The sequence below is a fragment of the Trachurus japonicus genome, chromosome 5 (assembly GCF_045865225.1).
Source record: "Trachurus japonicus isolate A0001 chromosome 5, Traja_1.0".
NCBI lineage: Eukaryota > Metazoa > Chordata > Actinopteri > Carangiformes > Carangidae > Trachurus > Trachurus japonicus.
This window is the reverse complement of record NC_140911.1, coordinates 22,027,391-22,039,589: the sequence shown is the minus strand read 5'-3', so window position 1 is coordinate 22,039,589 and position 12,199 is coordinate 22,027,391. Positions and strand designations below refer to the sequence as shown.

Sequence of the window (12,199 nt, the reverse complement as noted above, 5' to 3'; positions counted from 1 at the left end):
ATTTCACATTGGTGACATTTTAAATATCACCTTAATACCAGGCTTTTGGCTTTTGTGTTCACTGCTGTCAGACATGTTGCTCATAGCAAGATGATGTGTCGGAAAATTTAGAGTGTCCGAACAGATCTGCAGTCAGTGTCCCCTCTTAAGCCAACTGACTGATGGAGCCACCGCCATCCCCTCAGGAACCAAACCTGTGTGTGTGTGAGAGAGAGTGAGAGAGAGGCTTGACTGCACACACTTCTCCGTTCACTAAACTCCATATTTCTGAGGACCTCCACTGACATAAAACACTCAATCTCTGATTCTAATCTCTACTAATCCAGCTCTTTAACCTAACAATCAAATCTTTAACCTTTAACCTTTGTTGGCCTCCTAAAGACCATAACGCCACTAAATCCATGCTTATATTTACTTCCCTTACTTTTATGCTTTTCTTATTTAACCCTGATTTTTGAGCCCACAGCAGAAGACGACTCATGACTATGTTACCAAGAGACAGCTGCTATAAAATCTGGTTAAGTGCAAGAGATTTTCATTATGTTTTATATCTACGCTCGGTGCTCACAGTAATTTTTACACAGCGCTGTATCAAAAGTCTATTAGGATTTCTGTTATTGGAGTTTTATTACTTTTCCTAACAGTTCAAACAGAGAGTTTAAAGCCTCTGAACTGACTGAACTGATGCCAAAAGTAGGTTAACATCTCTATGACACACTCAAAGTTTCTATGTCTGCAAATGCGTTTTTGGCAAACAAAAGACAAAAAAATGTTTTGATTTACATTTTGTATTAGGTGTTTCATAAGACGTTTCTTGTAAATTGTATTATTTTCACATTTACAATGAGTGCCAGGTCAAGCCAGGTTTTAACAAAATTCAAAAGCCCCAGTTTGTAAAATAGGGGTGGGGGGGGTGACATCCAGCGTCCAAATTCTAGATTGAACTATTATGTTTCACCTTATGTTTCACAAACGCACCCCGCAAACTGTTAGCTCTTGTTTTTGACCGATAAGACAACACAAATACACACGTCGTAACATGTATATGATAATCCATCTACTGTACCAATGGATTATCAAAGGCTTTGTTGAAAACAAATGCACACGACCAGGAGGAGGGTTAGCAAAACAGCGGAGAAGTGACTTGCAGATGCGCTAAATTATGCAATTTATAAATCGATAAAAGTCACATTTTGATCAACATTATGTTTAAAATGAATTATTTCACTCGTAAGTGAGCGGGATAATGTAGGGTTGTTATGGAGAAATACATCCTGTCGGCTCCCTTTCTTTTATAAAGAAGCATTTTATGGAGCTAATTTATTCCCTCATTCTGGGAAAGATGTACTGGTGTGGGTGGAGCTGTGTACATACATACTGTCGGGGTTTATTTCTCCATAACAACCTCTGCTAAAGACAAAAAAAAAAAAAGGACAGTGCTGCGCTGCCAGCCGGTTCACCTGCAGCTCCACAGAGGAGCCTCTGCTGTTTCTCTCTCTTCAGCCTGGTGTTTGGCTGCACTTTGTATAAAAACTGTTCAACATTGGAAGGTCTAGCTGCCAATGCTGCTCAGCTGTAGCACTGTGTGTGTGTGTGTGTGTTTTATAATGGCAAAAAAAAACATTGTCGATCGTCCTCCAATAGACGATCAGGTTGCTGATCGACACAAGCTCACAGACACTCAATAGAACGTTTGAACCAAGTTTGTCCCCTTTCGGCTACTGTATTTAAAGATGGCGATGCAACATGGCAGCCACCGCCACCTATGTGGCACCTTTGTAAACAACTCATTCTAAGCTTTCATTTGTATATGATTGTGATTAGACTTCAGTAAATACGTATTTATGAAAGAAAATTGAATTTTGCTAATAAAAAGCCAAATAAGTTACACACTGTACCTTTAAATGTCATCAGTCTGTGCAGCTCTGATTGGTCCTCACAAAAATAGAAGGACAAGAACGCACACACAGTCTCTCTTAAAACTGCCCAGAGGGAGGATGTCTCTCTGCCCATCCCTGTATCCTGCACACACACACACACCCACACACACAAACACACATAAAGTCTAGCAACTTTACTGCAGCAGCAGCAGCTGTCCCAATCACACACTCCCAGACACGCATGCAAATTCCCATGCATTTCATCATCACCCCTCTCAGCCGTGATTGATTCTTATGGGGCTGACTGTATGTGTGTTACTGTGTGTATGTGTGTTTGAATCAGACAGCTGCATTCAAGCACTTGCATGTGTAATAGCATTGCACCTGTAATTTGCTGTCCCTCCTCCAGCTCTCTTCAACAAGAGAGCTGATTTTGGTTTCAGTATTTCTGCTGCAGTCAGTTGACCAGCAGGCGAGGCGACTGATTATTGTTAATTGTAACAATAAACTGTCAATAATAATAATAATAGTAATAATTACCTTTGTTTAGAGCACATTTCTTAACAAGGTTTGAAAGTGCTTAACAAAAAGGTAAAAACAGTCATGCTATTATTAGGTACAATTAAAATTCAGAGAAAAAATAAATTTAAAGTGTGATCAAAAAACAATAACAGATCTCAGCAGGTAAATTGTTCCGGACTTCGGGGGCTTGGATTAAAACTTCCAGTGACCCTGTAATAAATCTGTGAACAATAGATTTCAGTTGTAAAACCAAATTTCTTGTGAAATCATAAAGTTAAAAGAAGTCCTGATGGCTGGTTTTAAGGCTCAGTTTCTGAATACAGTCTTTTTTGCATGCTGAGGCTATGATGCTTTCATATTTTTTGAATTACTGGTGAAGCCGAGACCCTCTGCTCTGAGTCAGTGTCCTTGTTTGGATGTAAAGAAGTGGCCCCACTTGTTATGTCTGTGCTCTTTAACAATGGACCATCATTTGAAGGCTTTCACTGTGATTGAGTATTTACTAACAGCAAAATCTCTGCATTTTGTATTCAAGTCTCCTGTGAGTCCTAATCAGTCCTAATCTGCCCTTGTAAATATTCAGTCTAGTATCCATGGACATTATTCTTATCAAGCTTGGCTGAGGGCTAATTTAGTATGGGCACGTATTCAACTGACACCTTATTATTTCTCTCGTTATGCAGGAGTAGCATTGTTAATTTGTTTGCTGGGAGTCCAATATGTTTTCTGAGTCAGCTCTTGCGTGTGCTGTTGGTGTCAGCAGCGCAAATCTTCCTTTCATTTAAGCAGATTACAGAGATTGTTCTTTTTTTCTGCTTTGTTAACCTTGAGAGTGCCGTGTAAATATAGCTGTTATTATTATTTCCTTAGAAGGACCAAGAGGAAGATGAAATACCCACTTAACTGAAATTTGCTTGTTACTCAGACACAGGCATTCTGTTGTAGTACTGACCTTGCATAAGAAATGTGAGTCTTTGATATGCGGATGGTATCCATACACTGTTTATTGCCATTTATAATGCACAAGACCACCGCTGTATTTAAGCTGTGGAGAGAGTTGGATTCTTAGATTTTTCATATTTCTGAATATCACCTGTGTCAAACACTTTAACCATGATACTGACGCCTTCTGTTCTGTCCTCAAATTATTTAAGTTTCTACTCTGAAGATGTTTTTCAGCTCAGTGAAGAAATTTAATCTGTGTACTGCCATTCCAGAAATGGGAACATGTTCATCCAAAAGAGCAGAGTGACAGAAAATAAAAATCCACCAGGGAAGTAGATGGTAAAATGTACTCTCATATACAAACCACTTCTGAAGTGGTTCAGCCTGTTTGCAGCTCTTGATATTCATCTGTTTATGTCTGAAATAAGCCTATCACATCCACAAAATGTGATTTAAGGGTGAAATTTAAGTATAAAAGTCAACAGAAGTAGTCTTGTTTCACTATTCTCACTATTGGAGCCACTATCACTTCTCCATTGAGGTCATGTTTCAGCAGCTTGACACAAGTCAAGTCAAGTATAGTTTATTTGTCCCAACTTGGGCAATTTGGTTGCAGTCTAGGTTTGTGAAAGACATAAAAACAATACATTCCAACACACATACAGTACATACAACAGATCACAAGTGGATATGTAAACTATAAAATCAGATGTTTTGGTTGAAAACATGGCGCTCTGGTGACTCACCTTGGATTCAAGGTAGAGAATGATCTGGCTGCAACTATGTATTATCACTCTGCAATCACAGCCATCTTGGGTGATGATGCTAAGTCCGGATGCAGAGATGGCGCCCCTTGAAAAGAGTGTATTCATTTCCAAATGGGCAGGTGAACACTGCTTATTTCCTGCAAAAAAAAGGGAAGGTGTACTTTATATTGATGTGTTGTTGTCAATGCTGCTGTTGTTTCCTGTAGTGAAGGGGGTTTTAAAAATGGCAACAAGCAGGTGAAGTGGAGGCGGAGGAAGCCACCAGAAATAGAAGAAACATTGGTGTGTGTGTACACATGCGCATGCATACCCTCATAGCGGAAGGAAAGCTGGCATCTCAAGATGGCTCTTTTTATTTGTTTATTAAACACAAAAACAACTCTGAAAAGACCATCAAGAGGAGGGGCAGGCAGTCTCTCTCTCTCACAGTAATATGCCACATCTTTGGTCACTGATGAACCAGGTCCAATTAGAAGTGTAATAAGTCATGTGGATGTGACCTGGTGGCAGTTTATTTAAGTAAGAAATCAAAATAAGTCTTAAAATTAAGATTTTGTATGAAATCTTCAGAGAAAACCAAGACAGTTCCCTCCAGCGTCATTATCATTATTATCATCATTATTTTCAATATGAAATGTACTGTAGAGAGAAACAATGATACCTGAGAGAACAGATGTGAGGAAGCTCTGACAATAGAACATTTCGATGACTGCCTTCTCCACAAGACAAAGACGAGTGAAGTCTGCTTCTTTTTACATCTGTGGGGAGATTCTGCCTCTTAATTAATTTCATTCATCCCAGTTTTTCACCATGTACACTGGATGAATTAATTTCTTCTCAGTTCAATGTGCTTTATTGGCATGGATGTCAGGTGAACAACATCGCCAAAGTCTGAGAGATACTGCAATTCAGTAACGAGATGAGGAGAAAAAAAGATACCATGGATTACACAAAATCACACCAAGGCAAACAAAAAGGAAATGGCAAAGCAACTCAAATCTCTCTCTCTCTCTCTCTCTCTCTCTCCCTTTGTCTATCTGCTGTCTCTCGCTTGCATTTCTTCTCATATTACAGTAAAGTGAACATTGAGCTTTCATTCAGACCTCGCTACCTAATTAGACTCCCTCCATTCTCTGCTAATGGTGCCCTGCTCTTTGACTCTAAATAGTAGAAGTGCATTACCAGCAGCTTTGTGTCTGTGTTTGTTTCTGTGTGTGTGTGTGTGTAGGGTCAGGATCCTGGCATGCATGTGAGGTCGGTCAGAGACAGACAGAAGGGCCTGCAGTCCCCCAAGACCTCATTATAGCACTGAGGGGAGACACACACACACACACACACACACTGAACATACTCAGACATCTGGAAAAGGGCAGGGGGCGCACATACACACATCTACACATGACGTGGCACCAACACACAGAACCATGTGCACTCAAAAGTCCACTTACACAAGTCAAATGTCTGAAAAAGGGCATCAGAGGGAGATGAGCAAGAGTTCATTCCATGCCCGGGGTGAAAACACACACGCACGCATGCACACACACACACACACACATACACATGCAGAGCAGTGAGCGGTGGATCATGCACATAGCAGCCATACAGAGAAGTCCTAGAATTCCTGTCTACTTTGTTAGTTCACCGCTGTCGTCGTTTAGTCTAGTCATCTCTCTCTCCCTGTGCAGTTGTCCTGTGTTAAACAGCTGAGTGTCCTCTCCAACATCAGACACGCGTCCCGCCTTGTGCTTCTTGTACAGCTGACAGACACACACACACACACACACACACACAGGCTACGCACGTCAAACAGACATTAATTCCATTCAGCTAATCCCTCCCTGAACACAAAATGCTTTTTGCTTTGCTGGGAACTGGGAAGTAATTGACTTCATTTATAATAATAATAATAATAATAATAATAATAATAATAATAATAATAATAATAATAATAATAATAATAATAATAATAATAATAATAATAATAATAATAATGATAATAATAATAAATACTTCACATGGGTCAAATATAAAACATTGCAGTATAGAGACAAGTAGCTGAAAACGGAAAAAGTTATCATTTGTCTGTTTGACCAACATTGTGGAGATTTCAGGTTTTGATTACAGTAATAACTTCTCCTTTTACCTCTACTACTGCTGCTACTTCTATTATTACAACCTCTGCTGTTCCTGTGTAATCTAGTTGTAGTGAAGGGTTGTGAAGGTTCATACTGACACATATTTGCATTAAGACCTGTTGATATTGTGGTGTTATAAGTAATGGAGCTGTAGACACTGTTATGTGGAAGTATTAGAATGAATTAGGTGCAGCCATATGTTCAAACTTATGTGGGTTGATCTTTTTTTTGCCTTTTGCCTTAAATTGATAGGGTAGTTGAGAGAGACAGAAAATGTGGAGGTGGGGGGCGGCAGAGAGAGGGGAATGACATACAGTAAATAAGCCTGATGCGGGATTCACACCAGGGCTGACTGCAGCAAGGACTGTAGCCTGCTTAACCCACTGCACCACATGACACAGTTTGCTTTGTGCTGGATTACCATGGGCAAACCAATGGTGTCATGGTGCAAGCCAGTGGAAGCCAGCCAATGGTGCTGCTACTGAGTCCTTCCATACAAGTTAGTTTACTTTACTCTTCATAACAAGGAGCTTTAAAGTCTGATCTTCTACCTGTTCAAGGTTGTTCTTCTTCTTTATTATTAATTTCTTAATTTTTTCATATGGTAGGTCACATGTTTTCATTTGGTGTTCATTTTATATCTATTTCATTGTATCCCCATTGTAAATTTCTTCTAAACATTAGTTCTGTCACCCAGGAGATATAGGCTACATACTTAGAAATGCACACCCTCACATACTTCTCATTCCCACAGTCATGCCCTCCCACCGCTACCACAGCAGCCCCCACCCTCCTCACTTTTCAGAACCTACCTCTTGGGGCAAAATACATGAGTGTGATCGTGAAATGAACTTGAAATGTTTGATGTGGATGGAGATGCGTGAGGGTGTCAGAGGGGGCAGACAGCTTCTGAAGCAGACCTGCCGTTTGCTCAGCTCGAGGTAAATCAAAGGAAGTTGTGGAGAGTGGCTAACAAGCTAGCTCTCCCACCAGTCTCACAGCACAGCTGTTGGTTTTTATAAAGTCAGAAGCGGAAAGTCTTGGAAGCTGATAAACTAGATCTTCTGCATGAAGTCCATATCTGGCTCTGATCTAGAAATAGCCTAGACTATAGGAATGTGATATAAAGGTATGGGTATATAATTAAGCAACACATCATGACAGATCGTGGTATACGCTAATTATACCACAGCAGAGGGGCGTTGTTCAGCCTGACGCAAAGTGCAGGTTGAATGTTGTGTTTACAAACTGCAACGGACAAACCTACAGACTCTACCTTCAAGCTAGGAGTTTGTGGTCGTTTCTCAGACACAGATTTGTTAACTGGCACGGCTGTGGTATACGCTCATTATACCACAGTTCAAAATCAGATTTGAATTCACCTTTCCGTTTTATAATTGTTTGTGCTTGTGTAAACACATCTACAGTATGCCTTACTGGACATTGGAAAGAAAGCTTAATCAGGGTTGCCAACTTTTGGTCCTGGGCTGGAGTGAGATTCTGTTGGCGGGGGGGGGTTGTCTATAATAATAATAGTTATGTTTATTGTAGTTTTTCTCTCTGTCTCTCTCTCTCTCTCTCTCTCACTCACACACACTCTCTCTCTCACACACACACACACACACACACACACACACACATTATACCTGCAAACTGAGGAGGCTAGAGGTGTAATAGGTGACAAAATATGTATATCCCTCTAGGGGGGTCTGGGGGCACCCCCCCAGGAAAAAAATGTGATTTTAACATGTATTTGAAGCATTCTGGTGTACTCTGAGAAGAAAATAAAGGGAAAACACAACATTTGCTTCAGATAAGAGGGAAAAAAAGCAGATCTGTGGTTCCTATCATTGTATGGCTGGAGTGTATGAAACTGGTCTAGTGGGGAGCTCTGGCTTTTGGCCTGGACCAGCCTATTGAGCCTATTAATATATGAAAGGACAGAACAGACATGTCCTGTGATTTTCAGTCTTCTATTACAGCCTCATGATACAAGTCAGGTCCTGAAATGTGTGTTTCTCTTCTGTAATAAACATTCTACATACCCATTCGGAGTTTGCAGGTATGGCACACGTGCATGCATGCGCAGTTGCGCACACACGTACACACAGACGTACACACAGACACACACACACACACACACACACACACACACACACACACACACACACACACACACACACACACACACACCTGTTGCTGCGCTGTCTCTCTCTCCTCTGCTTTCTGGACTGAGCTGCCTGGCTGTACTTTTGTGCTACCCAGTCTGCATCTTGATTTTATAGTTTTCAACGGACTGGCCCAACCAGCCCGACCGCAGGCGTCAGTTCGAGCCGCGTTCAGTCTGAAAACATAACTCGGTCAGGTCAGGTTGTGTCTCGGGCTTCGCTCTCTCCCTCTCGTCGGGTCCAGGCTTCAGCACCGTGCCGCTGTTGGTGGACAACTCCCCGTCCTACTGTGCTGTGATCACAGGCTTGAGCAGCCGTCCAATCGACACGCGGATAAGCATCGCGCACACCAACCAGACAGCCTATTGATGAGTGCCAAGCTTGCTTTAATTTTTTTTTTTTTTTTTTTTTTTGCCAAATCGCTTGATTTTGGCGTGAGAATTGTTTGAGTGGCGTGAGAGCGTGAGACAGGACCTAAAAGCGTGTGACACACGCCAGATGCGTGAGAGTTGGCAACCCTGGCTTAATACTAATCTACCGAAAGGTATGTAGGTTATTTAGGTAAAAGGCCATTGAGTTTTAATGTGTGTGAGGTCAGCAGTAATCGCAGTGCTGGGAGGAGTGAAGTGTATGTTGTGAGGGAGTAGTCAAAGGGAAATGTTATCTTACAGTCTCATGGCATAATAGAAAAAATAGGCTACTCATTAGTTTTAGTTCTAAATCTCTTTTGCTAATGATGGCTAAGGTTATCACTTCTCTGATTACCCAAACCCCAGAGCAGATGCCATAACCAACTTTTTATTTTTCTTGTCATTGTTTTTACTAGGCTACTTTAATACTACCAGACTTATCAGAACTGTGACCACACTAGTTGGCATCCCATATGCTATATGTAATGTCTTCTTTTTGCTTAGTGTTTGTTTCCTCCAGGGACCATTGAATAGATTAGATGAGTTAGGTAGCATCTCTTATTTGCTGTATGTTTGTTTGTACTGTAACTATAAGTGGCCGACACTGTGTTAGCGGTTGTGCAAACAATGTTGGTGTATTTAGCTCTGTCCCTCATTCTCATAAGTTGATGGGACTGGTTCCTTAAGTTTGTGATGTCTAACAGTCTGAATCTGTTGATGATGATGGCATTGACTGTTTATTTCACTCATAATTTGTCTTGAACGATAAATAATATCCAGTGTTTCTTATTCAGGTTGGAAACTCTATTTTCATTAGAGATCTCTTTAACACACTCAAAAAATGTCCTACTTTAACGTTCAATTTCAACATTTATTAGATGCTGTTTGATGTTTTATTTCGATGAGACTAACTGATTAAAGAGCATGATAATAATATAGTTTTTAACCATTATTTCTGTTGAATATCCATTTCTCAGACTGAAATCTGATGTAAGTTAAATATTTAATTAGTCTAGGAAATGCAATTTAATGTGGGTCCCACATTAAATGGGTTATATTGAAGATCTGACCACTTTTGCTTCTTGTCTTGCAGGACTTGTATCAGTGATGTCGCCACGTCCACAGCTCTGAGACACCAAGTAAGATACATTTTACCAATCTGTTTTTGTGAGTTGCCCTGACTCTTCCTCTCTGATTGTGTTAAAGTCTGTCAAATTTTACTACAACTGTTTGTCTGGGTAATGAGGGGATAAACCATTGGATGAGGATGCATGTTAGCTGAGTACATATGAAGAAGCCTGAGAGACTAAGCGCACTCTGAAAGAGCAAAATCACAGCTGTGTCTGGTACCTGTGGGGGAAAAAACAATTCAAGCAAAACTGAGTAAATCTCTCTTTTTTAAATGTATCTTTCCTTCCTGAGAATGATGGGTATTCTTTGACCATAAGTAGCTGTTCCAGATTAAATAACTCAGCATTGTCCAAGTTTGTGGAAACTGAGATCAATCCATAATCATACATGATTAACTGTACCCACCCTGTGGAGAGCAAAGCTCGAAGAGCTAACGTGCTGCTATAACTCTTCATTACAGTCAGACCTCACGTCTCCTCACTGCATGGAAAAATAAAAAATGAAAATGATATGCAGAAATGCTTGATCATATGAGAAATCATGAGATGTTACTTAAACAGTGTGTATAGGAGTGGGCGATATGACAATATCAGATTGTGAAGGATTTCACACTTTGATGATCTGCCAAAGCAGAAAGATTGTAGTACTGTATGGTCTGCTTCATGCCCGTGCAACAGAGGGTCCAGGTGCACTCACTCACCCATAAAGGATGTGCAAACCTGACTGCAAAGCGATAATTGATCTCTTGGCAAAATGATTTGCATCATCGCCCGCCGTGCGGGAGACCAGGGTTTGAACCCCACCTGGGGCAGTCTGTACCGAAACACAACGCAGAGGGCCAGATTAACATCGGCTACACCCGCCCTAGAGACACAGTGATCAACCAATCCTACTGTACTACAGGGTAGTACCTTGGGTTTCTCATTCCCCAGCCTGTTTGATTCAGAGTGTAGCAGGATGATTTATGATTTATTTTGAATGAACCGGCAATATGAAAAAGAAATCCCTGGTATCCATAGCAGATTGACTCTATTCATTTACTTTCATACCATTGATGTGACATCTTGTCCAATCAGACGAGTTTAGAGTTTAGCTGAGTGAGGAGTGACCCAGCCCGGGGTGAGATCAGCTGTTGCACCCTGTGTTTGACAAGCCAGATGGCTGTTTATTAACTCGGTTCATTGTCTGTACAAAATCTTTCGCTCTACAGATAAACAATCGTTGTTTTCTACAAATGCATCAATTAATTTACAAAAGCAACAAAAGCAAACATAATGCATCATTACAGCATGAGTTGAGTTAGTTAACTCTTAAACTTAAAAAATCTTGATATGAAGGGCTGGATTTTCCATTCAGGCTGGCGTACAAACATGGCGGCGCAAGATGACACTCTCTAAAGCTACGAAAAGCAAACTTATTTTATTGTATAGCGATTATACTGTACACTTATACAAACATATTCATGGGTAGTATATTCAGATTTTGCCAATAAACCTGGCCAATTATTACACACTGAACCTTTAAAGTTGGTGCAGAAGGTTTTGGGGAAAATCCCACTGTCGTCTTTGCTGAGTAATGTTGTCATGAACCATGTCTGCAGATATCATCAGTTGTTGTCTCAAATACAAATCAGCTGATTTTCTGACTCTATTGAGATAAACCCTGTTGTGTTCACTTGCCTGGAAGTGGCTTCAACTGTTGAAAAAAAAAAAATCAACTTGAGTGAACCTTGATTCACAGCGCCTGCAGTGAAGATTCAGTCAGTTCGCTCCATTCATCCAGCTCTTCCTCATGACTTTGGTGTTGCTTAAACTTTTAGCTCTGAGAAGCAGTGAGCATGAAGTAACAGCAAAGTGCTGGTCTCTAATCTGTCTTTATTCTCTGCCTGGTACCAGCTTCCTCTTTTGCAAGTCATGTGTTCACACTGTTGTCAGTTTACTTTGGGAACAGGCGGTGGAATCCAAGCCCCTCAATTTGTGTGTGTGGGTTGGTGTATGCGTGTGTACTGTGTCAGGACGGATTTGAGATCTTTGTCCTTGAGAGTGGCGACACTTTTGGAAAGCAAGGCTGGTCCTCCCTCTTTCAAATGCATGTTAAGACCTGGTTGGAGGGTTAAGATTTGGACGAATATGGATGAAATTGATAGCATTTTATATATAAGACTTCAGACCTCCACACCGCACATTTTATTAACATAATCTGAATCTATTATTTTGTAATGTTTTTATTTAATTTGGTGTG

At 40.6% G+C, this 12,199-nt stretch overlaps 1 protein-coding gene across 1 annotated transcript in view; it reads left to right on the top strand.

Moving 5' to 3' along the window:
• Nucleotides 1-12,199, top strand: part of pcbp4 (poly(rC) binding protein 4) — a 153,985-nt gene that overhangs the window by 41,613 nt on the left and 100,173 nt on the right. The window contains exon 2 of the mRNA XM_085776766.1: nucleotides 9,921-9,966. The gene's annotated coding sequence lies outside the window, so the exon portion shown is untranslated. The remainder of the gene's footprint in view (nucleotides 1-9,920; nucleotides 9,967-12,199) is intronic.